Source organism: Lissotriton vulgaris, chromosome 3_1, assembly GCF_964263255.1.
Source record: "Lissotriton vulgaris chromosome 3_1, aLisVul1.2, whole genome shotgun sequence".
NCBI classification, from domain to species: Eukaryota; Metazoa; Chordata; class Amphibia; order Caudata; family Salamandridae; genus Lissotriton; species Lissotriton vulgaris.
The window spans coordinates 1,887,686,253-1,887,711,828 of NC_141689.1; positions in this window are offsets into that span (position 1 = coordinate 1,887,686,253).

Below are 25,576 nucleotides of genomic sequence, written 5' to 3' on the forward strand. Positions count from 1 at the left end.
CCAGAAGCCTTTGGATTCGGACCTCTGCGTGATTGTTCCGGCTACCACTGTCCTTCTCTTTAAGATCTAGGCATCCTCTGTGAAATTCCCGTAATTTTCCTACAATATAAGGTACTGTTATGAACTTTTCTTTTATCTGGATTTAAACGGCCCTTACTTTTTCCTGTTGCCGTTGGTTGCCGCTCGCGCTTGCTTCATGCGCTGAAGAGTCTCCCATGTTCTTTTGCGTTCTGAGCTCTGTGACGCTGCATGCAGTCACGTCTTCGCGTATTGGAACGCGTGAGCTCATTGGAACGCATCGCTTTGGACGCAACGTGCGGCCATTTTGACAGCATTTTCAAGTTGTCATGGAAACTGTTTAAGCGCATATTTGTTCGAGTTTAAAGCGCTCTTCGAGCTAATTTATCAGCGAACACAGTGATTCGCTCACTTTCTAAAATTACTTTTCAAACACATACTTTACTTTAAGCGCATATTTGTTCGAATTTAAAGCGCTCTTCAAGCTAATTGCTCAGCGAACACAGTGATTCGCTCACTTTCTAAAATTACTTTTCAAACACATACTTTATTCTACGTTACTGCGCTTTCTTCAACTATTATTAATTTGTTTGTTTTAAGCACTGCGCTTTCATCAGTGATTTGCACACTCTTATTTTTAATGCAAGTTACCTATTCAGTGGTTTGCACACTTATTCTACTAGTGCAAGTTTCTATTAATTTCAGTGATTTGCACACTTTTATTTTATGTGCAAATTTTATTCTCCTCCAGTGATTTGCACACTTATTCTACAAGTGCAAGTTTCTGTTAATTTCAGTGATTTGCACACTTTTTCTACAAGACCAAGTCTCTCTTATCTTCTTTGAATTTTATTTTTTTTGTGTTTGACATGGCTTCTTCTCAAATTTGCAATCAACCTTCCATTTTCCTGCAAATTCCTGGAAAACCTAAGTTGTCTTGGAAAAAATGGTTTGAGTCCTTCGAAAACTATATTGTCGCAATTGATGGTTCTAAGTTCTCGCCAGAAAGGAAAAAAGCTATCCTCTTCAGTTACTTAGGAACAGCTGCAATTGAAATTTTTAAAAATCTTGAACCTATTACAGCATCAGCAGGTGAAGGAGATGTTGTTTGGGATGTATTCATGGAAGCTGTTGCCAGACTAGGAAAGCAGTTTGAGGATGAACCCAATGTTTTGATCGAGAGACATGCTTTTCACAAAAGAAAACAACTGTCTGATGAGTCTGTAGAAGATTACGTGGCGGCCTTGAGGGTATTAGCTGCCAATTGTCAGTTCGGAGCACTTGTTGATTTCTCTATCAGAGATCAATTTGTTTTTAATTGTTTTTCAAAGAAGGTACAAGAAAGACTTTTGGCGTGCCGCAACCCTACTCTAGGAGAGGTGATTGACCTAGCCAAAGGCATTGAAAGGTCTATAGAATCTTCCAAAATTATTGAAGCTGACTCTGTTAAAAGCGCAAGTGTCTCTTCTATTTGCTCAGTTCAAACTCGAAGCAAAAATCCTTTCAAGACTAACAGGGAGTCTGGTTTAAGCTGTTTTAGGTGTGGTTCTAAATCACACTTAGCGAACTTCTCTGATTGTCCTGCACTAAAAAGGAAATGTACCAAATGTGGTAAAAGTGGTCATTTTTCTTCATTCTGTAAAACTGTTAAGAGAAATGTAAACACTACGGTCAGTTATGTTTCTGATGTTGAAAATGATATGCACAATATGATCATCACCATTTATGATGATACTTTTGAGAACTATATTAACAGTGTCATTCTCCCATTCAAGGCTCCTTTGGGTACTGTTTCTGTTGGAAAGGTTGAGTTTGAAGCCATGGCCGATTCTGGTTCGCCAGTAACCATTTTGTCTGACGTATTTTTCAAGGAAAATTGGAGTGGTGTCAAGCTCAACATTTCTGACATAAATCCTAAGGCGTTTGGTAATTTTAAAATTATAATGTTGGGTTTCTTTCAGGATTTTCTAAAATTTGAGACCCGCCAAATTTTTACTAAAATTTACGTGGCTATTGATGGCAAGAATATTGTGGGTTGGTTTGATCTTGGCAAGCTTGGCATCAACTTATGCCCAGGTTCTGATCATCCAATTCAGTTAAGAGATATGCCTATCAGTAATATTATTTTAGAGGATGATTCCCTGTCTTCTATTCTTCATAAGCATGAGAAAGTGTTTGAGGATGTTGTTGGACAGGTAAAAGGATTTTCTCACAAGATCAAACTCAAAAAAGATGCTTTGCCTGTCCAACATAAGGTTCGCATGGTACCTCTGGGAGTGAGGGACAAGCTTAAAGCACATTTAGATGACCTGTGTTCTCAGGGTATTATAGAACCTACGGACAGTTCTGAGTGGGTTTCTGCTATAGTGATCGCTCTTAAAAAAAATAATGATATCAGGCTATGTGTTGACCTTCGCTCTTTAAATAAAAATATTGTTATTGAGACCTACCCCTTGCCTAGGATACAGGAAATGTTGGCGGCTGTAAATGGAGCAAAGTTTTTCTCCATTATTGATCTTAAATCCGCCTATCATCAGGTGACTTTAGTAGAGGAGTCAAAGGATTTGACAGCCTTTATCACTCCTTTTGGCCTATATAGATTTCTTAGAATGCCTTTTGGCTTAGCGTCAGCTGCCAGCGTTTTTCAAAAGTTGATTGAGAGTCTGTTTCATGGTCTCAAAGGTGTACAATCATTTCAGGATGATATACTAATTTTTGCTAAGACCATTTCTGATCATAATATTATCCTGGAAAAGGTTTTAAGCACATTAAACAACAAAGGTATGACAGTGAGTAAAGACAAATGTAAATTTTTGGTCAGTGAAATTAATTATTTAGGCCACAAAATAACCCCTGAAGGCATTTTTCCAAAAAAAGACATCATTTCCAGTTTAGAAAATTGTAGTAAACCTAAAGACAAGGATACTTTGCGCTCATTCCTTGGTTTGAGCGAATATTATGCCAAATTTGTAAAGGGGTATGCCTTGGTTGTGGAGCCACTTAGACTTTTACTTAAGAAAGGTGCTAAATTTTTGTGGACAGATATTCACGATTCTGCTTTTGTGAAGGTTGTTAATCTCATTGCTAAGGCACCCGGTTTAAACACTTTTGACCCTGAAGGTGATTCTTTTGTGACTGTTGATGCCAGCACTGTTGGTTTGGGTGCGGTGTTCACTCAGATTGTTGAAGGAAAAGAACGTGTCATTTCTTTCATATCCAGGGGTATTAGGGGTGCTGAAGCTCACTACAGCACAATTGAGAAAGAGGCCCTAGCCTGTGTGTGGGCTGTTGAAAAGTTCAAGAACTTCTTGTGGGGGAGGCCTTTTACTTTGGTAACTGATCACAAGCCGCTTGTCTACATGATGGACGGCGTCAGAAGTGGTAATGCTTCCTCAAGGTTAGTTAGATTAATTGCGAGGTTACAGGAATTCAATTTCGCCATTCAGCACATTTCTGGTGGAAAAAACGTTACTGCAGATTGTTTATCCAGATTACCTCCTGTTGATGATTCCAGTGATGAAGTTCTTGATCTGCACGAATGTGTTGTAGCTTCTGTTGACGCTTTAGAATTCTGTTGTTTTGGTATTGAGGAGAAGGATTGGAGTCATCATTTTTCTAATGATGCTGTTTTGCAGAAGGTTAAATCTTTTGTCGCTAATGGTTGGCCTTCTGTTAAGAATTTAGAGTTACCTCTCAGGAGTTTTGCTCAGGTCTCCGAGGAATTGTCTATTCAAAACGATTTTTTGCTGAGACAAGATTTATTCATCCCTCCTGCTGGTCTCAGGGATAGAATTATTCAGTTAGCACATTCTGGGCATCCGGGTGTGTCTGCTACCAAGAAGCTGTTGAAGTGCCATTACTGGTGGCCTGGTTTAGATGCTTCAGTGGAAAGATTCATTGATAACTGTTCCATTTGCATCAATTCTGATAAGCACTGGAAAGTTGCTTTTGAACCGTTGTCTTTAGATAGTGGTCCCACAGGTCCTTGGCAAAGACTTTCCATTGATTTTTCTGGACCTTTTGACTGTCTGGGTAGAGAGATGAGGTTTCTCATTGTGTTAATTGATGATTTCTCCAAATGGATTTATTTTTCTTTTGTAGAACACCCTACCACTGATGAAGTTGTATGTTTTTTGGACAACATTTTTAGGGTTGAGGGAGCACCTGTTTCTTTGATGTCGGACAATGGTGTCCAATTTGTTTCCAGTAAGATGCAAGTTTTTTTGAATAAGTTTGGTGTTACTGCTATCAGAGCTCCTCTTTACAGTCCTCGCTCAAATGGTCAGGTGGAGAGGGCTAACAGATTTTTTAAGGAAGGCGTTCAGGCCGCTTTAGAAAGCAATCTTGATGTTTTGGAATTTCTAAAGGAGAAAATTTGGAGTTACCATTTGACTCCCAATTCTTGCACTGGTATATCTCCTTACTTTTTAATGAGAGGCAGAGATCCTAGATGCATGTTCATGCCTTTAATTGGCAGTGCTAAGTCTAATAAGATCAGTTTGGAGGATTCAATCATTAGGGCTAGGAACAATATTTGTTCTGCTCGTTTGTCTGGTAAGGCCTATCATGATTTGTCTCATCATTCTAAAAACAAAAATGTTTCTATTGGCGATTGGGTAAGAATTATTAAACCATCTTTTACTCCCAAGGGTTCGTCTAAGTTCTCTGAACCTTTTCAAGTAGAGGATGTCACCAATTCTACTGTCTTGCTTAAGGACAAGGGTTGGTGGAGCAAGAGTTCTGTGATAATTCTTAAACCTGGTCAAGAACGTTTCTTTTCCAAAAAGGGAGATGGTGCCTTGTTTAATGATATTGCTCTTTCCAATGACAATAACAATGTTTGCTCTGCTCCTGGATCTGTCCATTCCACTGACAATGCTGAGAAATCACCAGACCCTGCATCTGCCCATTCCTGTGACTATGCTGAGAAATCCCCTGTTCCTGTTCTTGACAGTGCTTGTTTGCCTCTCTTTGATTCTGAGCACACTGATCTTGGAAATGATATTTCTTTGAATTCCTCTGTTCTGGATGCTCCTATTCCATCTAGAAGAAGTGTTAAATTGCCTAAGAAATTTTGTGATTATGTATTAGATTGATTTTGTTTTCTTTATTTTGTTTGTTTTATTTTGTTAAGAAAGGAACATGTGGTATATGTCTTTCATCTCTATTGTAGTTCTCTTCATTTAGCCTTGTAGTTCTCTCATCTCTGTTAGATTGTTAGCTATGTAATTTGAATTCTTTCATTGTAACCTAGTGATCCAGGTTCTACTTCAGTGAAGCGGTTGGAGCTGAACTGAAGAGATGCCTGGACTCTAGCACCAGTGGGTCTTAACTATACCTTTAAGAATAAATTACTTTTAATCTTATTTCTGCCTCCTCCCGCTCTTTACACTCCCCCAAAGACGTGCCGTGTACGTCAAAAAAGTAGTCCTTTTTTTATTTTGGTATACGTGTTTTGACGCTTGTTTCAATGGAGGATGGAAGTAAGGGCTCATAATTTAAAGTAAAATATGTGTGTAAATCAGCTTAAAAAACGGGTTGCAATCGTGACTGAAAGTATATTTTAAAATGTACATTTATTTTGAACAATTGACCTTCTTCGTTGTATTTTTCATCCATCTTGGTTGGGGACACGTCTTTGAAGGGTCAGTGAAAGTGATAAAAGACAAACGCTGTCACTACGCAACATATTTTTTTGTAACCTATTACTTTCATTGTGTTTACTTATGCGTCGTTTCTGCTTCAAAAACGTTTGGTGCATCATTACGTTATATGTGTGGTAAAATACTTCGTTTTAATTTTCAGCGTGTTAAAACCTCTTGCGTTGTTAAATTCACGTAGTATTGGCATGCGTGGAACTTGTTTGCGTGCTATAATCATATATTCATTTTAATCCCGTTGGCTGCTGTGGTCGTGGTGCCGGGGGCGAGCAAGCGGGCAGCAGAACAACCAGTGGTGCAGTAATTTGGGGGCATAAGCCGTCGTTTTTATCCCTTCGAGGGGAGTCAAAGGGGAGGGTCGATTTGTGTGGTTCACGGAGGGGATTTAGACCACAGTTATCGGCACAGAAGCGAAGCAGGGTTCTCCCCGGCAGCAGTTGGATGGGAGACCTCCTTTAAGATACACTATCGGGAGGACAATTTTAAAGACTAGGTGGTGGTGGGCTTTTAAACGCTTGGAAATTATAACCTTGGTGGGTTTTTTAAAAAGGTCAGCGTTATTGGTGCTAGAAGTCCACAAGGGACATCGTTGGTGGTCTAGTTTACATAGACGGTATTTACAACATTACGTGCGAATTCTAGAAGGGTTTGCAAAAAGCTGTAACGCACGAATTTAATTTTGTTTATGGCTACACGGGGCGCGAAAGGCTCAAAAGTGGAACGCATGTTACAAACAATGATGGATGGAAGCAATAGACAAAAGGTGGGGGAAAGTGGATGCGCTGGGGAGGACTGTGGCTGAGATGGGTGAGAGGCTGGAGGCATGCACAGGGAGCAGGCCTAAGCGAACGATAATACCACCTAAGCCTAGAGGAAACTGGGAGGTCCCCCCCGCGCGCGGTAGGGGCAAAAATGGAGGCAAGGGGTGTAATAACCCCAGACCGGGTGGGGGGTCACCAGCACCAGGGCCAGATGACGCGCCAGCAACCCCAATGATTGCACCGGCGGAACAGGCTCCAGCCACACCGCCGGTGACAGTGGTGCCAGCAGTGGTGCCACAGGTGAGTCCGGCAGTGCCAGCAACCCCAATGATTGCACCGGCAGAACAGGCTCCAGCCACACCGCCGGTGACAGTGGTGCCAGCAGTGGTGCCACAGGTGAGTCGGCAGGCCAAAACCCTGGAGTGGGTCCGGTTCCCCTGGAACTGGAGGCCCAGATAGGGGCGCTGGTCCCATGGTTGGGGATAGGGGGTGTTTTACCGGCTGCCGCAGATCCCTTGGTAGGGGCACAGAAGGTGGTGACCCGAATTATGGCGGAGAGGGTAGGGGGTAACATGCCAGGTATTCCAATTTCTCCCCTAACAGGCGCAGCAGGTGACGGGGGAAAGAATAAGATTATTGAGCCTACACGGAGTACGGAAAGTGGTAAGGCAGTTGCTTTACCCCTTGTGGGGGAAGGCTCGCTTCCATGCAGGGGGGAGGACCTGGCACAACACGTGGCTCAATCTGTGAAAGAGTGCATCTGGGCAGACAAATTTATCAATATGTTTTCCTTGCTCATTGATAACAGAGAGTTGGAGTACGCAAAGACCCAGAAGGATATGTTACTGCCTAGCGAGTGGCGGTCCCAGTTGTTGAAGTTTAGGTTGGAGGAGATCCTCAGTAACTGGCTCAAGGCGTTTTCAGTATTTGTAGCAGTGATTGCTGAGCATACACCGGGGATGCAGGCCCAATTGGCCTGTTACCAGAGTAGGATCATAACGTTTAGTGAGAAGCATGGAGAGGCATGGAAAGAATATGATATTGCCTTTAGGAAAGCCAAGGCGTTTCACAAATCTTTAACTTGGGACAAAGTTGACTCGGCATCATGGCACTCGCAGTTTTCGGGAGGGCAGGCTCCGGGTGGGGCCAGTAGTTGGAGTAAAGGGTATCCCAACAAGCCACAACAGCATTTTCAGCAGCCATCCCAGCACTCTGGTCAACAGCCCTTTCGTGCGGGGCTTGGGTGGGACCCGTCCAGCAGTCCCAGGGGCAATGCGGGAGGAAAGGGGGCATGCTGGGACTTTAATAAGGGGGCATGTACTAGGGCCCCGGGCACATGCTGATTTAAACATGCATGCGCCAGCTGTGGGCAGGCTTCCCGCACTGAAGCTAATTGCAGGGCAAAAGGTCCTCAGATTGGTAGGGGGAGGAGGAGACCAGAGTAGGTCTTGTCACATCCAGGTTGCCCACACCCCCATTGACATATCAGTGATGACCCCGTGGCTGAATAAATACCCAGACCATGACTCTGCCAGGTTACTACAGGTAGGTTTCACGCATGGCTTCAGGATTCCAGCCGCAGGCTATGTGGGTAGGCCACAGTGCAGGAACCAACTCTCAGTTAAACACAACCCGGGGGTGGTCCCAAAGAAAGATAAAGGGTGAATTCAGGCTGATCCATAATCTCTCAGCACCCAGGGTGAATTCATTGAATGATGCAATTGATGATGACATATGCAGCGTGAGATATGCCTCTTTCGACCAAACAGTTGGGATGTTAAGAACACTGGGGCATGGGGCATTGATGGCGAAAGCGGATATTGAATCCGCTTTTAGATTACTCCCAGTCCAGCCCGAGGACCAACACTGATTAGGCTTCACCTTCCAGGGGAAATACTATATGGACAGATGCATGCCCATGGGTTGTTCCATATCATGTTCATACTTTGAAACTTTTAGCTCATTCTTGGAATGGGTTTTGAGACGGTCCATTGGACATCAACACGTAATGCATTATCTGGATGCCTTCCTCTTCCTGGGTGTGTAACAACAAGGGTTTTGGCAAGAGCACAGTAAGGCTGTGTCGGGAACAGAATGAACAAAGGAAATTGCCAGTACTGTGCAATTATTTGTAGTATTTGAAAAGGTGTTGAACACAATTTCGCTCAACCCAAAGACCACTATTTCAGTCCAAGTTCTTTAGAAAGATAATTTATTTGGTAAATTAGATTTGTTGTTTTTGTATTTTTAAATTCTTATAGAAAAATTATTGAAGAAAACAAGACTTTACCATACACAAATCCAAAAGTGGAATTACTTCATTAGGGAAAAAAGGGGGGCCAGGATTGGTCACCGTGGAAAAACTAATATTTTGTCTCCACTGTTGTGTGACTAGGAAACCTCGCGAGCCAGCGCCCGCTAACGTAGTGTGTAACAACAAGGGTTTTGGCAAGAGCACAGTAAGGCTGTGCCAGGAACAGAATGAACAAAGGAAATTGCCAGTACTGTGCAATTATTTGTAGTATTTGAAAAGGTGTTCCTAGGCATCGAGTTGGATTCAGTAGAGGGCTGTTTCAGGTTGCCAGGGGAAAAAATAGCCAAATTCAGAGCAGCTTTGCAACAATGCTTAATTAAAGAGAAAGTGACATTACAGCAGTTACAACAGACGGTGGGTCAACTTAATTTGGCATTAAGAGTCATACCCATGGCACGCCCCTTTTTTCACGCTCTATTGCCCAGGCCATGAAGGGTCAGGTGGTAAGGTCATAATCGGTGAGCACCAATTGGAGGTCCTTAAGGGGGGGGCGGCACCATTAGCATATGGGCTCGCCCAGGGGGAGGGGCCATTGGTATCTCCCAGGGTACCTCTCAGAACTCCAGGGGCAGGATATACGTTGGCTTACAGGGGTGCGGAGGAGGGAGCAACGCTCTCTCCTTTAGTGGAGTAGCCACCCCGCGCATACACTATGATGTCGGTAAATGACGCGAGTGTAAGGGCCCTCCTATCAGGGGTTAAATGGAGTTCCCGGTGTGTCCGAGGGTAAACAGGGTACAGACTCTCCCGGTGAACGGGCCCTCGTGGCGCATGCGCACTTGGACGGGAGAGTGCAGCAAATAAGGATCTGACACCGGTTAGCGACCTTGCCGTAGGCCCAGTAATTATAAAACTGCAAATGATGTGGAATTAGATTCGGTTAGGAACAGGCTGTATTAGACAATTTGTTAAGGTTAGCCCTTCCAGATATGTCTATAATACTGTAATCTATTGTGGATATTTGCCGTTTCATAATTGTGTAAAATAACGTTTTATTTTGACAATTTTTATTTGTTTTCATATTTAATAAATACGGCCGGGGGATCGCGAGATCCCCCGACTTCCAAAGACTCCAACTGCTTCCTCCAGTTCATTTCATTTGTGCTTTACCTGTGTGAGGTGGGAGGGGGTAGTCCCTGCCCATGAAGAAAGGGGGGGCCGCTCAGCCCCCACGTATGCATGGCGGGGCGGGCCCCCCCGCTCCTACAGCCATTGGGTCGCGCCCCCGCGACCCGGGCCGTGGGGGGTGTGGCTTGCAGGTTAAATGCCCGGCGAGCGCGGGAGACGGTCTCTTTGTGCTTTACCTGTGTCAGGTGGGAGGGGGTGGCCGGTAGTCCCTGCCCATGCGTTCACTGGTCACACAGAAAGTCTTACTACAATACAAGCGCTACATGTCCACCCCACGTACACACACTCAACACACACAGGGAATGCCAGCATAGGGATTTGGGAGTAACACTAATGTAGAATGTTATGTGAGTGAAGTCAGTAAACTGCATTCTCCTTTGACACAGAAAAAAGCTCTAGTCAAGACTAATAATTCACAACACACAGTGCACTACCACCTACGCTGGTATAGAGCCCCAAAACCAGTGCCACTGGCTCTGAGAAGTTCCTTGCTGGTCCACACTTGCTCTCAGATTTCTCCAGCTCCTCCCCTTTGTCAGTTCTAAAAGCTCATCTGCCACATACACCTCTCTCCTATATTTTACAAGCCTCCGCTAACTCCCAGAGATTGTCATATATTTCTGTTCTACTAGCTGAGAATCCAAATGCTACCCTTTGTAAATGCTGTTTATACTTCTGTCAATACTAGAGGTTCTCTGGCCTTTTATGTCAGCACCAACACCATTCAGTTGGCCCTTAAACCTTCAGGAATCTTCTTTTTGTCAGCACTCAGAGCCTCCATGCACTTTCTCAGACCAGCTTACACCTCATTACATTTCAACACACCTCTTCTGACCCTCTGAGCCCTCGGTTGACTCCCTAAATCTACCTTTTTGGACCATCCTTATCTTTAACCTGGAGCAGGCCTACTGAGTCCCAGCATGCTTTCCGGACCCAGGTAGGCCTCCATGGCCAGTGCTGCCAGGCTCCTACATTACAGAGGCAGAGATATAATACTACAGAGGGTGCATTGGAAGGGACCCTTTAGCAGCGGATAATGGTGAGGTCTTCCCGGTCTTTACCCCAGTGGTGCAGATCAAAAGGGCATCCTTTATAGAGGTTAATAAAGCTCTATGTGACCGTGGTGTACAACACTCTCTGATGTGCTCCTCCAAACTTTGAATTGTTCTTGATGGGACCACTCACTTCTGCGAGGACCGGAGTCGTCATGGGCCTGGCTGGAGGCATGTAAAGCAGGGACGCTCTCCCAACAACACGCTCAGACCGTATAGCTTCCGGGTGGAGGGTGCAAAGACGTCAGTGCAAGACTCTGTGTGGTGGTGCTAGAAATGGCCATTTCCCTCACAAACTGAAATGGAACAAGCAGCGGCGCTCCAGCAGTGGTGGACATCATGATGGTGCACAAGTCAGCCTCCGGGGCTGGGTTTCCTTCAGATCACAAATCTATGATGTCTGATTCAGTGTCCTCTCAGAGTTATGACACTTGACCCCCATTTGTGACCCCCCAGACAGCAAAAGACCTGATTTGATATCTTTTCTTGTGTGTGATAGTGCAGCTGCGGGATGGATGGTTCCTTGAGGGGGGGGGGGGAGATATTGACCTATGCTTCTCATCCTTGTGCAATACATGACTACAACATGGGGTCTGTTGATTGCTGAGGGGACATGTGATCTGTATATCATATGCTGGGCTGACACATGCCACGGCCTGGCAAATCCATCTTGGTCTGCCCCTTACTGAAAGGCCCTTGCCGGCTGATTTGGGAGTTATTCACTCAGACTCTGCATCAAGTTCACAATCTGGACGGCCAGCCATTGCTGTGCTGCCCTTGGGAGGGGGGTATGGTTGTAGTTTGCTCATGTTTTCCTTTTTACCCTTTTCTTACTTTTGTTCTATTTGCACGGGAGTGCACTGCAATTATGGGGTGAGAGGTGGGGTTGACTGGGGCTTTGCGTGACAACAAAGATTTGATGGCTCCTGGTGACCCTACATGACAGACCGCAGGCAGATACTGTTGTTTATGTCCTGGAATATTAGAGGGATGGGATCGGCCTCCGAGAGTCACAAAATTCATAGATATTTGGAAAGGCGGGGTGCAGGTGGCTATAGTACAGGAGACGCACCTAGCTGGGAGCTAAATTAATCAATTATGACGTAGATGGCGAGGCCAGCAGGACACTACCTTTTATTAGGCCTATGCCATGGGAACCTTGAGATGGATTCATGGGGACCCGCTTCAAGCTTACCCACTCAGTCATAGATGAGGAAGGTAGATATGTTTTTCTTGAGGGTCGATTGTTTGAGAGAGAAATAACACTGGGGAGCATCTATGCCCCGAACCAGGACCAGATAGCCTTTTTTCAATCCCTCTCAGCTCATATGGCAGGTCTCCTTACTAACAGTTTGCTGCTGGGGGGCAATTTCATGTGTGTATTGGATGTGTTATTGATTCGCTCTATCACCCTACTGCAGGGAGCCTCAGCTCACAGGATGGTGGATAGTCTAAGGGATTGGTTGGAACATTAGGGGATGGCAGATGTCTGGAGTACCCAACACGGGGAAGAACGTGATTACTCGTATTTCTCCCATTTCCATAAACTGCACGCCTTGATAGACTGATTTATAGGTTCACTCAGACTTAGCCACTCCATTACTTCTGGGGTCCGGTTAGTGGGGATCAACCACCAGTTCCCACCTGGCATCTCCACCCATCATCACTAGAACACACACGTTATTGTGACACTCTGTCCATTTTGCTCATAATCAAGGCGGAGCAGGAAGCGGGGGAGCGGAGCGCGAGGTTGGTCGAGGGTACAGGACGGAGGCCGGGAGGACTCGTAACAACGCGAGTACAGAACCCCAAGGATAGCTCTTCCACAACCGGCCCAGGTAAATTCAAATTTTAACAACATTTTGGCGAGCCAAATAGGAGAGATTGCTATCTCTGAACAGACTGCAGCTGAAGGAAAAACGACCCCGCCTCACATCTGAGCAGCAAGAAAGGTTGCAGCTCTCTCTGATGACCGGAGCCTAAGGGCCCATTAACTTCCCTCTCTTCATGTTGCCACATAATAGACAGAGGCATCTTTTGGTGCCCTTGCCTGGCCCCTCCACTCCCCCTTGTTCACCACCACTCCAGTCCTGATTAAGACCCCGCAGTAAGGTGCAAGTGATCCTACACCATCAGGGGTCGAAACGTCGACTTACTCCTTTTACATGTCCTACCCAAACTCAACAGAACATTTTTGACTGTGTTTGAACCATTGGGATAGGAATATATTTGTATAGAAGTGTGTAATGGCGATACTAACATGCCCATGTGCTGTCAACTTGCAAAACGTAATGATGTGACCTCATGTGCCTTCCATTCTTTTTACACTATCCCGATCCTCACCAAGCACTCCCCCAACCCGTACCCCCTTCACCCTCGCCTCTCTTTGGGCATTTAAATGTTTGATAATTTGAACTAATATATGCATAACTAATCTATGATTGAGGATGTGAATAAATAACATCTCTCAAACTTAAGAGTTCTATTTTGTTTAATTTTGCAAATTTTGTTTGGTGTAACTAATTTGCTGCAACTGGGACCCCTCTATATGTAACCATAATCAAGGCTTAGCATCCTCAAGTATAGTGGAACAGGAGTCATTTAAGGTTGTGGTGCACGGTCATTGTATTAGTCAGACAGTGGGCATTCAAATAGAATTGAATGGAGAACTCCAGACTTTGGATGGTACCCTACACATCTTGGATAATGCCTTTGGCACTACACCACAATCCGGGAAACTAGAGAAAAATATAATACAGTATCACGACCATAAATAATACATTGCTAAGGTGAATGAAGAAGAAGGGAAATATGGCAGGCTATTAGCCTGGCTCAATAGACCTGAGTCCAGAGGGGCCCCCATCACATACATCAGGCAAGGAGATGGCCCATCTCTGTACTTCCATTATTGACGCATTTTATGAATACTATGATACTCTCTCAACTGAGGACAGATCTGCTTTCCTGACTAATGTATCATTGAATGAGCTGCCCAAAGAACACCATGAGTCTTAGGGAGGTCCTGTAACTGCGCAAGAAATTCAGGAAGCAATAAAAGAAATGTCAAGGAGTAAAATGACGGCCTTCTGATTGATTTTTATGTAACATATGCCAAGACTTTAGCCCTGCAACTGGAAAAGCTGTGTGCAGATTCCCGGCGAGTTCACAATCTTCCCGGGTCCAACACTAATGCAGGGGTTATCCTCCTCCCTAAGATTTAAACAGAGGGAGCCCGGGTTATTGAACTCTGCCCCTTTCGATGCTGAAGCCTGACTTCACGATCCTTAGTAAGGTTTTGGCACTCCTGCTGCTCCCACACATGCCAGCATTGATACATGGTGACCAGAACAACTTTATTTCAACCTGTAGCACTTCTCTGAACCGTAGGAAGTTGCACCATATTTTTATTTATTTATTTATTACATTTGTAAGGCGCAGCAGCTACCCAAAAAGGGTTTCCCGGTGCCAGAGTAGATCAAAAGAATGTACAGCAGCTTATAAGATTACTGGTTAAAAAGCTAAGTTTCAGGGATTTGCGAAATTGGACATGTACCGTTTAGTTCCGGATAGCTGTGGGAAGTGAATTCCATAGTGAGGGACCAAGGTATGCAAACGATCTACCTCCCATCCGAGATAGTTTGATTCTGGGCACAGAGAATTTCCCTTGAGTGGATGAGCAAAGGCAATGGGTAGGCACATAGGGGCTGACCAGAGATTGCAGTTACTGAGAGGCAGCTCCTATTTTGATTTTGAACATGTAGCTCAGGGTTTTGAACTTAATTCGGTTCTCCACCCTGAGCCAATGCAGGTCCCACAGATGACTTGAGACAGAGGTAGCTCTAGGAACCCTGCAAAGTAGTCTTGAAGCAGAATTCTGCACCATCTGCAGCATGTGAGTCACCTCCTTGTTGGACCTGAGGTAGAGAATGTTGCCGTAGTCAATTCTTGAGGTGATAAGAGCCTGGACTACTGTTCTCTGATTAGACTCAGGCAGCATCCAGATGATCTTTTTTAGCCACTTCAAGATGGTAAAGCAAGTAGCGGTTACCTTGACTGCCTGATGGTGCATAGTAAGAGAGTCATCAATGTCGGAGCTGGCTGTTGGGGAAAGTGTGATTGGCGAGAAAAGAAATAAATCAACAAAAAGAGAGGTAGGGAAGAAGCAACACTCTTAGCGCCCACTATAACTAGAAAAAAATAACAACAAAAGAGTGTTACTTGGTTGGAAATAAGAAAGCCCTCACTCACCGACCTGGTCGGTGACATGCTTCATCATCGGGCCCCACTGGGTGTGACCGAATGTCACCCCAGTGTGCTTCAACGCCAGATTTACTACGGAGCGGGTAATGTGAAGATGTGAAGGCTAGGTGATGAGTTACATGAAAAAAGTGATGTGGTGAATTAAAAATGCCTTGCATGTATCAAAAATTCATTTAATGACTGATCACCAAGGGCATATTAAAAAATGTGTTGGTAAACACGGCCAACAAAATTGGATGGTCTGTTTCCAATATCATTAGGTTATGGTGGATGGTCAACATGTTTCTGCCAATGTTGGTAGCCATTGATCGGTTAGTTTCATACAGTGAACGCGCTTTGTGTTCCTATAAAGCTTACTACCGAAGCTCCCGTTTCCCATAGTGTCACGTATCTCCCTCGCGGCGCATGGAATCATACATGCGCACCGGTGAGCAAGAATTGTGTGTGCCCTTTGACACTGACACTACGTGAGACCCGAAGTACACTGATAATGCTATCATATATTGTAGTTTAATATACACCCACAGGCGGAGCCACTTATCTTTGCAACTAGTTGAGTGTTGTGCACCTGCCAGTCCACATGAGCACAAGTCACCATATTTACAATGATTAATTTCAGAACAAGAACTAATTGTTTGTTTGTCTTTCTGTGTTTGTCTGTACCCTTTGCTTCTACAGGTGAATTTAATTTTTGAAGTCTCTAATCCAGAGACAAGAAGGGTGTGTGCCTCCCGGTTTTTTGTTCGGTGAAGCCCCCTGTACATTGCACTTCCACAGACATTTTTTACTTTCATGTCCCTTTGTAGGGTGGGCCTTAGCATGCCCATACCGCCGGGGTTTACTCACCATAGGTCCTGACGAATGCCAGGTTAATTATACCAACATTGGCAGAAACATGTTGACCATCCACCATCACGTAATGATATTGGAAACAGACCATCCAATTTAGTTGGCCGAGTTTACCAACACATTTTTTAATATGCCCTTGGTGATCAGTCATTAAATTAATTTTTGATACATGCAAGGCATTTTTAATTCACAACATCACTTTTTTCACGTAACTCATCAACTAGCCTTCACATCTTCACATTACCCGCTCCGCAGTAAATCTGGCGTTGAAGCACACTGGGGTGACATTCGGTCACACCCAGTGGGGCCCTATGATGAAGCATGTCACCGACCAGGTCGGTGAGTGAGGGCTTTCTTAACAAACCTAATTGGTGTTGTTTATCTCTTGAGCTCGATTACTAGTGTGTTTCCAACCGAGAAAAGAAATAGGCCAATATAAGGCTGCGCCACCGATGCCTAGAGATCTTAACGTTTTTACTAATACAGGGTCGAGATACTGTGTCGAATGCTGCGCTCAGGTCTAGCAAAATGAGGGTGACCATATCTCCAGCATCCAGATGACGCAACCTTTCCGTTACCCCCAGTAAAGTTGTTTCTGTGGAGAAACCAGCTCTGAAGCCAGATTGTGATGGGTGGAGGAGCTTTATGGCTTCGACAAAATTAGAGAGCAGAGAATAGATATGTTTCTCCAAGATTTTTGAAAAGGCCTGCAGCAGAGAGATAGGCCGATAGTTGGAGGGTAAATCGGGGTCGGCGTTGACCTTTTTTGAAAAGGGATCACCATAGCGTGCTTCCAGTCAGGTGGAATTGTGGCTTCCTGTAGGAAGGCATTTAAAGGTCCATAATAGCAAGCAGAGCTGGTAACTCAAGCTGCTTGAGCACAGAGACCATATATTGTATCATCATGGGGTGGCCCTGGCTGTCCTTCGGCGCCCCCCTGAGGAGGGAGTCTTGAGTGCACCAGATTTTGAGGTAAATTTCCTGGCCTCTCAACTTAAATAGATCACAATGTGGCTTGATGGGCCTAATCAGGATGAGTTAGGGGAGGTGGTACTGCCCCAGCTGTGCCCCTTCTGGGATGAGGTGCTAGATGCTCTGGATTATGTACTTGAGCACTCCCTCCCCTTTCCATTAGAGGCATGTGTCCTCAGAGACCAAAAGTGTGCTAGGTGGGCACAAGATCTGTAGAACTGGCCCTCGCACTAGCTAAGAGGTGCAGCGCATAGCCATGTCATGGAAGTCTGTGGTTGGACCTGAGGTAGGAGCTTGGAGGTCTGATGTGACCCAATGGGCACAGAGGGGCGTGCGTTGGTCAGGGTGGAGGCTCAAGGGGTGAGATGCCACCCTATAGCCGACTTGTGGACCAAGATCTAATGGACTGGGAACACCCAGAATATGACTCGGGCGGAGACGCAGAGATAAGCGACAGCTCATAAGGGGGAGTGGACGTAGATTTGCTAGAAGAAGATGTGGGGAAGACGGCTACATAGGGCATTGAATGGGCCTCTGGTGGCTTTGGCTGTGGTTCATTACTCCTGTGCTGTGAACGGGGAGGTGTTTGTCCCATTGTCTCCTGCCCGGTATTGATTGTGCAGTTCTGAATGGAGTTGTCTGCTGTGGTAATACCCGAGAGGAGCTGCCCAGAAGTGGACCCCTGATTTGCCCCCTCTTTCCCCCAACTCACCAGATAACAGTAATTTCCTACCCACTTACTCTACTGATCAGCAGCGCAGGCCCTGCTGTGTAACTTCCTTGTGCAATAGGTGCAAATAAAACAACACATCTTGTAAAAACCAACTTTTAGCTTAAAACTAGCTATACGTATGAAGAGCCACGTACCAGTTAATATAGGCCTAGCAACAAATCGTGTTTTGTATGATTATTGTAAATTAGCATGGACTAATTAAACCTAATTGTATGTTCACTCCTTTAGGGCAATTATACTGACCCCAAAACCTCGACAGAAACTATATGGTGTCTTGACAAAGGTGGACAAGAATTTGGAAAACCACCGAAACGCGTCGACGCTTCATTCAGTATAATTCAGGACCTCTACATCTTTTGCTGATATACTATATCACAAGTGCACATAGCTTAGATGTCAACAATAGAGTCCGAATATACAATAAGTATTGTACAAATTTAATGTCTTACTGTCTTTTCTGTCCTTGTGATTCAATCTTGCAGGCAAAATTGAATGTCAAATTTTTTTTGTTTTTTAATATTTTATCTGTGTTGAGTGGGTGCCGACGGGACCACTCTTCTTTTAACATTTGTATTTCTAATAAATTGTAAGAATTCTTTATATTTACTTTGTTTCACTAACTTCCTTGTGCTTAAAAATGACTGTTTTATGTATATCTCTACTTTTACTTTCTTCCCTCCCAACTGTTATACCATTGGCTTTCGTTTTGTAGTATTATTTCTCCTGATACAGCACTGATTAATGGCCCCCTTCATAAAAGCAAGGGGATACGTTTTGTAAACAGTAATTGTGTGAATTGCCTATTACACCTAATAAGACTGGTATGGACTGAGTAAAGTTAGAAATTACCTATTGTTACTACTTACATGGTCTTTTTTGATTATTGTCACAATGCTGTATTTTGCAACAGATTGAAAATACCAATAATCAGAAGTTTTGAAAAAAGAGGTTCTTTATTGGTTTTCCAACTGGCCTCTGCTGCATGTGTGCCTCCACCAACTTTCCACTTGCCCTTATTGCTTCGCGGATCACTCATTTAGAGTTAAACCTACCACAGGTTTTAGTCCCACTGTCCTCTGATCAAACCACAGTGTTAGCATCAGACAGCATCTGCTGTCACTCAGAGCTCAAAGCGGCACATTCCTAGCAAATTTTCCATTTTGCAAGGTATGAGTTTTTAGCCCATACTTACCATCAGTGCTTTAGGTTGGCTGAAAAATATGTTAGTATCTTTGATTTAACAGCACAAGAAACATGGCTAAGAGTAATTTAAAAACAGGATATTCTAAAACAAAATGGCCTATAATCTCACAGGCCTCCTCCTCCTCGTCCTTTTATGTTTCCTGTTTTGGTCATCTGCCTAGTCCTCTTCCAAGTCCTCCATTTCTAGGTTGTTCTGGGCCTCCCCCTGCTACAGTCACTCAAACTGATTTCATGAAGCTGGTGCTACTGGTTCTAGTTCTTCCTGGCCTCATTCTTCTGGCCTTGGTCCCTTTTGCCTTAATCTTACTCATCCTTCACATCCTGGTCCTTCTGGTCATATGTCTCCTGCTCCACCTAGTCATTCTTGTCGGATACTCCTAGGTCTGTTTAATTATTTTTCTTACACTCCTAAGGGCATATTATCAAGGGGGTTTATCTCCGCTTCTTTGGCTTTAAAAGCCAAGAAAGCGGAGATAATATGATCTCCCTATTACCTAGCTGTCACTAACACCAGTTAGCGACAGCTAGTAGGAGATAGCGAACATCTTGGGCCCCACTTTGCATTTCAGTGATATTTATCACTAATGATATGCAAAGTGGGCGTGCCAAGATGTTAGCGACTGAAAACAGTTGCTAACATCTCTATCTCCTATTACCAACTTTTGGAGATATTCGCTCTAAGCGCGAATATCTCCAAAACCTAACACCTGCCCTGAGCAGTTCTTAGCCATGTTATCCAATGGGAGGTGGATAACATGGCTAAGAGCATTAGCTCGGTAATGCATGAATATCGCTGACTTTTCAGCGATATTCATGCATTGCGGCGATTTTTATCGCATTTGCGATAAACCTTGGTGATACCAAGGTTTATTTGCGGTAAAAATCGCCGCAGCTCAGCGGTAAATTTTTGTCTCTAACCAAGCAATAGCGATAATTATCGCTATTGCTTGGTAATATGCCCCCTAGACCTCTTGGTCTGGACCATTCTGATCATCCTGGCTCTGGTCCCTTTCCTCTTGGTCCATCTGGTACTTTGTTTAATGGTCCCGGCCCTCATTATTGGGTACTTGTAGGCCTGGTCATCGTGGTTCTGGTCTGATCCCTTTGGTCCTCCCTGCTCCAGTTTTCCTGGTCTTCCTGATCCTTCTTACCCTTGCTCTGGTACCCCAGGCCATGATACTCCTACTTCACTTGGCATACCAGGTCCTTGTCTCCTTGGTTATACCCCCTACTACTTCTATCCCTGGTCCTGGTTCTCCTTATCCTGATCCCGCTAATTCATGAAAGCTTCTTCAGACTGATGCCTGGTCTTAATGACCCTGATCTACCAGCTTCTGATCACCCTATTCCTTTATCTGGTCATTAGACTCCTAGCTCTAACTCTCCAAGTCCTCCTGCTCTTTATCACCCTGACTGTGAGTGAACTCATATTCTTAGTTCTGATCCTCTTTTCTCTGGTCATCCTGTTCATGCAACTGGGTATCCTCATCCTAGCCATCTAGATTGATACTCTTGGACCCTATCATCAATCCTTCATCCCCTTTGTCCTGGTCCTAATTTTCCTCTTAATCATCAACCTTGTTACTCTGGTAGGCCAGGTCTTGATCATCCTAGGTCTCTGTACCATGACCTTCCTGGTCCCTTAGTAGTTGTTTGACTTGTTCTCATTTTGCTGGTCCTCTTAGTACTTGTATTTGGCTTTGGATGACTGATATAACTAGAGCTTGTACTGCTTGCTTGAAGTCATTGGATGGCAGGAAGGGTTTCACCTTCCTCAGTGTGTTTATCTGGGAGTTTGCTCCCTTTATAGCATTGCTGATGTGTTTTTGCATATTGAGGTTACTGTCAAGAGTTATTCCTAGTGATTTCGCTGAGTCCATGATGGTTGGCTGAACGTTGAATGCCATAAGATGTTTAATACCGTCTTGCATTATGGGGACTTGGGCGGGTGGAGCTATTAGAAGGAATTCGGTTTTTAGGGCATTCAATTTGAGATGGTTTTCTGCCAGCCATGTCTGGGTATTCCTAAGCGTTGAATTAAGCAATTTGGTGTCTTCTAAGGTGTGGATCTTAAGGTAAAGTTGTGTGTCGTCAGCGTACATGTGATATTGCACGTTAGACGCATGTAGAATTTCGGGGAATGGTTCCATGAAAAGATTAAACAATGTCGGGGATAGAGAGGACCCTTGCAGGACTCCCAAAGTTACTGGGATGGGTTTGGACAGGGAGTTGTTGACCTTGAATTGTTGTGTCTGATTTTGGAGAAATGAGGTAAACCAGTTTAGCACTGCCCCTGATAATCACATTCTATGTTTCAGGAGATCTGTCAGGTTCTCATGTTTGATCGTATCAAAGGCTGAGAAGAGGTCTAGCAGGATGAGTAAGCAGGGTCCATTTTGATCAAGGATTGCAGCGCGTCATCAATTATATGTGTCATGGCTGATTCAGGGCTGTGACCTGCTCGGAAGCCTGATTGGTGTTTGTTAAGAAGGTCAAAGTGATCAATATGCCTTGTCAGTTGGAGATGAACACATTTTCCCAATAGTTTGGCCGAGGTAGGAATATTGGAAATAGTCAAGTCAAGTCAAGTCAGATGATTTATATAGCGCGCTACATACCCAGAGGGTCTCAAGGCGCTTGAGGAAGGGTGGGGAGTTACTTGTCAAATATCCAAGTTTTAAGCTGCTTTCTGAATGCTAGGGGGTTCTGAGTGAGGCGAAGGTGAATGGGAAGTGAGTTCCAGGTTTTAGCTGCCAGGTAAGAGAAGGATCTTCCTCCCATGGTGGTTTTATTGATGCAAGGTACGGCAGCAAGGGCTAGGTTGGAGGAGCGTAGCTGACGGGAGGGGGTGTAGAAGGAAAGTCGTGTGTTGAGGCATTCAGGTCCAAGTTCGTGGAGTGCTTTGTGTGCGTGGGTTAGGAGGCGGAATGTTATCCTCTTATTGACGGGGAGCCAGTGGAGGTTTTTCAGGTGACTTGAAATGTGGTCTTTGCGCGGGATGTCTAGTATGAGTCTGGCTGATGCGTTCTGGATGCGTTGGAGTTTTTTCTGGAGTTTTGCAGTGGTGCCGGCGTATAGGGTGTTACCGTAGTCCAGGCGGCTCGTGACCAGTGCGTGGGTGACCGTTTTTCTAGTTTCGGTGGGGAGCCAGCGAAATGTTTTTTTGAGCATGCGGAGAATGTTGAAGCAAGATGATGAAACGGCGTTGACTTGTCTGTTCATCGAGAGTGAGGAGTCCAGGATGACGCCCAGGTTCCGTGCGTGGTCCGTCGGGATGGGTGCTTTTCCAAGGGCCTCTGACCACCAAGAGTCATCCCAGGCAGAGGGGGAGGTACCTAAGATAAGGACTTCTGTTTTGTCTGAATTCAGTTTCAGACGGCTGTGCTTCATCCACTCGGCTACTTCTTTCATTCCTTCATGTAGGTTGGTTTTGGCGGTGTTCGGGTCATTGGTGAGTGAGAGGATCAGTTGAGTATCGTCGGTGTAGGAGATGATGTTGAGGTTGTGTTGGCGTGCGATGGTCGCGAGGGGGCTCATGTATACGTTGAAGAGGGTGGGGCTGAGTGAAGATCCTTGTGGCACGCCGCAAATGACTTCAGTGGCCTCTGATTTGAATGGAGGGAGGCGGACTCTCTGAGTTCTTCCGGCAAGGAACGAGGTGATCCATTCCAGTGCTTTTCCTTGGATTCCTATGTTTCTGAGGCGTTGTAACAGGGTGCTATGACAGACTGTGTCGAAGGCTGCGGAGAGGTCGAGGAGGATGAGGGCCACTGTATCTCCATTGTCCAGTAGAGTTCGAATGTCGTCTGTTCCTGCGATGAGTGCGGTCTCAGTGCTGTGTTTGGCTCGGAAGCCGGACTGTGAGGAGTCGAGGGATTTGTTGGTTTCGAGGAAGGCGGCGAGCTGGTTGTTGACAGCTTTCTCGATGACTTTGGCCGGGAATGGTAGGAGCGAAATGGGGCGGTAGTTTTTGAGTTCGGTGGGGTCAGCTGTGCGTTTTTTCAGAAGGGCGCTGAGTTCGGCGTGTTTCCAACTTTCCGGGAAGGTGGCGGAGTTGAGGGAGCAGTTGATGACGTCTCGGAGGTGTGGTGCTATGATGGAGTCTGCTTTGTTGAAGATATGGTGAGGGCATGGGTCTGTAGGGGATCCAGAGTGAATGGAGTTCATCAGACGGACGGTGTCCTCAGTGGAGATAGGGTTCCATTCATTAAGGATGTTCAAGGGGGGTGAGGGTACGGCAGAAGGTTGGGAGGGTTGGTCTCCGGGTTGGTTGTCGAAGCTGTTGTGGATGTCTGCGATTTTGTTGTGAAAGAACGAGGCTAGGGAGTCGCAAAGGGTTTGAGAGGGAGTGATGTCGTTGAAGTTGGCTGAAGGGTTGGTAAATTCTTTGACGATGTTGAATAATTCCTTGCTGTTGTGGGTGTTGTTGTCCAGTCGGTCTTTAAGTGCGGCTTTCTTGGCAGTTCGGATCAGTTGGTGGTGTGTGCGGGTGGCGTTTTTGAAGGCGTCCCTGGTGCTGGTGTTTGGGTCTTTTTTCCAGGCCTTCTCAAGGGAGCGACAGATTTTCTTGGATTTCTTAAGATCATCGTTGAACCAGGAAGCGTTTTTCCTGCCTGGTTTGAGTTGACGTTTTTTCAAAGGTGCTAGGCTGTCGGCGCTGTTGGTTAGCCATTGATTGAGGTTAATGGCTGCTTGGTTGGGTTTCGAAGAGTGGGCAGGGGGGTTTTGAAGAAGCGATGAGGAGATCTGGTCGATGGTGGTTTTGTTCCAGTTTCTTCGCAGAGTAGTTTGAGGATAGTTGTGGGATGTAGTCTTTTTGTAGACAAAGTGAACGCAGCTGTGGTCCGTCCAATGGAGAACTGTGGTGTGTCCAGAAGGGTGGTGGCGTTGCTGTCGTTGCTCTTCTCCAGGTGAAAATTGAGGTCTCCCAGTAGGATGTAGTCCTCGGAGGGGAGGGCGTGTGGGGTGATAAAGTCAGTGATGTCTTCACTGAATTGTGCCCGGGGTCCAGGTGGCCTGTAGAGGAGGGTGCCTCTGAGTGTGGTCTTGGGGTCGGTGTGGATCTGGAAGTGAAGGTGTTCGGCGCTAGCGAGGTTGTCGTCAGAGCTGGTTGAGATGCGGATGGAATTCTTATGGACGATGGCGATGCCTCCTCCTGTTTGCTTGGTGCGGTCCTTACGGATGATCTTGTAGCCTTCCGGGATGGCAATGGTGATGTCTGGGGCTGAGGAGGCGTTCATCCATGTTTCTGTTAGGAAGGCGACGTCCGGAGAGATGGTGTCTAGTAGATTCCAGAGGTCGATGGCGTGTCTGTGGACTGAGCGGGTGTTGAGCAGGATGCATTTTAGGTGGTTGGGGTCGGATCTCTGTTTGGTGTTGGTGGAAGAGGAGTTGGTCTTGGTGCTGTCATACTTGCAGGAGTTGCATGAGAAGGGTCCATGGGTGTGTCCAGGAGCGGCTTGGGTGCAGGTGGGGAGTCGGCCGGGGTTAAGGGCTAAAAGGGTGGAGGCGTCATATGTAATGCGGGTGGGGTGGGTGGGACGGGGGCCAGGGGGTCTGGCGCTGGGCGCGGGCTTGGCGTGGACGGGCGTAGACGGGCTTACCTTTGGCGCACCTTCGGCGCGAATGGGGCGCGACCGCTATGGATAGTGGAGCGGGAGGGGCGAGGGAGGGGCGTCTGGGAGGCGGGTGCGTGCTGGGGAGCCTCGCTACGAGGCACAACAAACAAAATGGCCGGGTACTTGTAAACAAACAAATAGCTCAACAGGCGGGCAGTCCGATCTACAATGCAGTCCCTCGACTAACCAAACACTTAGCAGATGCGAGCGCACTCACAATGAAGCCAATCAACAGTGCTAATGGGCAAATGCGAGCGTGCACACAATGTAAACATAAAGTGATTCAAAAAGTCAAAAGCGAGAGCGCAGACAATATTAAAATAATTAGCTATGCAAATTAGCCAGATGCGAGCGCGCAATGAATAGGTCTGAAATTAGGCAAATGCGAGGCAGAGATACAGATACCAGGCAGCCAGAGCGAGCGCTGCGAAGTGAGTTCAGGGAGCGTGGTGGAGCGACCTCTTCTCACGAGGATAGGGAGGGCGATAGATGTTTAGGTCCGTAGTGTCGGCCGTGGACTTCTTTAGAATGGGTGATACAGGACCAACGTTGAGGGTGTCTGGGATGTAATCTTGTTAAAGTGAACTGTTTATGATCTTGGTTCAGAGAGACAGAAGCAGTAGAGTTAAGTCTTTAACAGCGTTTGCGGGGAGAGGATCGGTGAAGTGATTGGCAGGGTTCAGGGCACTGAGTATTTTGCCTATGGCTTCTTCAGAATAAGTGGTAAAGGATGACCAAGCTGCGTCAATTTTTAGGTCAAGCTTTGATGGGATTTGGTATGACGCAATTGGAATTGCTGGGGAGGTTTTTGTCAGCGGTCCAAAGTGTAAGATTAGATCATTTAAGAGGTCCTCCTTGATGTTGTCAGTGAAGAAGGCAGAACATTCTTCACAGTTTGGTTGCAGGCACAATATGTCTTGTGGACATATGTTGGACTTGGCCCTTTTGGCAGGTTCACCCCTAAACTTTTTGCTTTTATATGTGACCTGATACTAGTTGTTTTTGGCT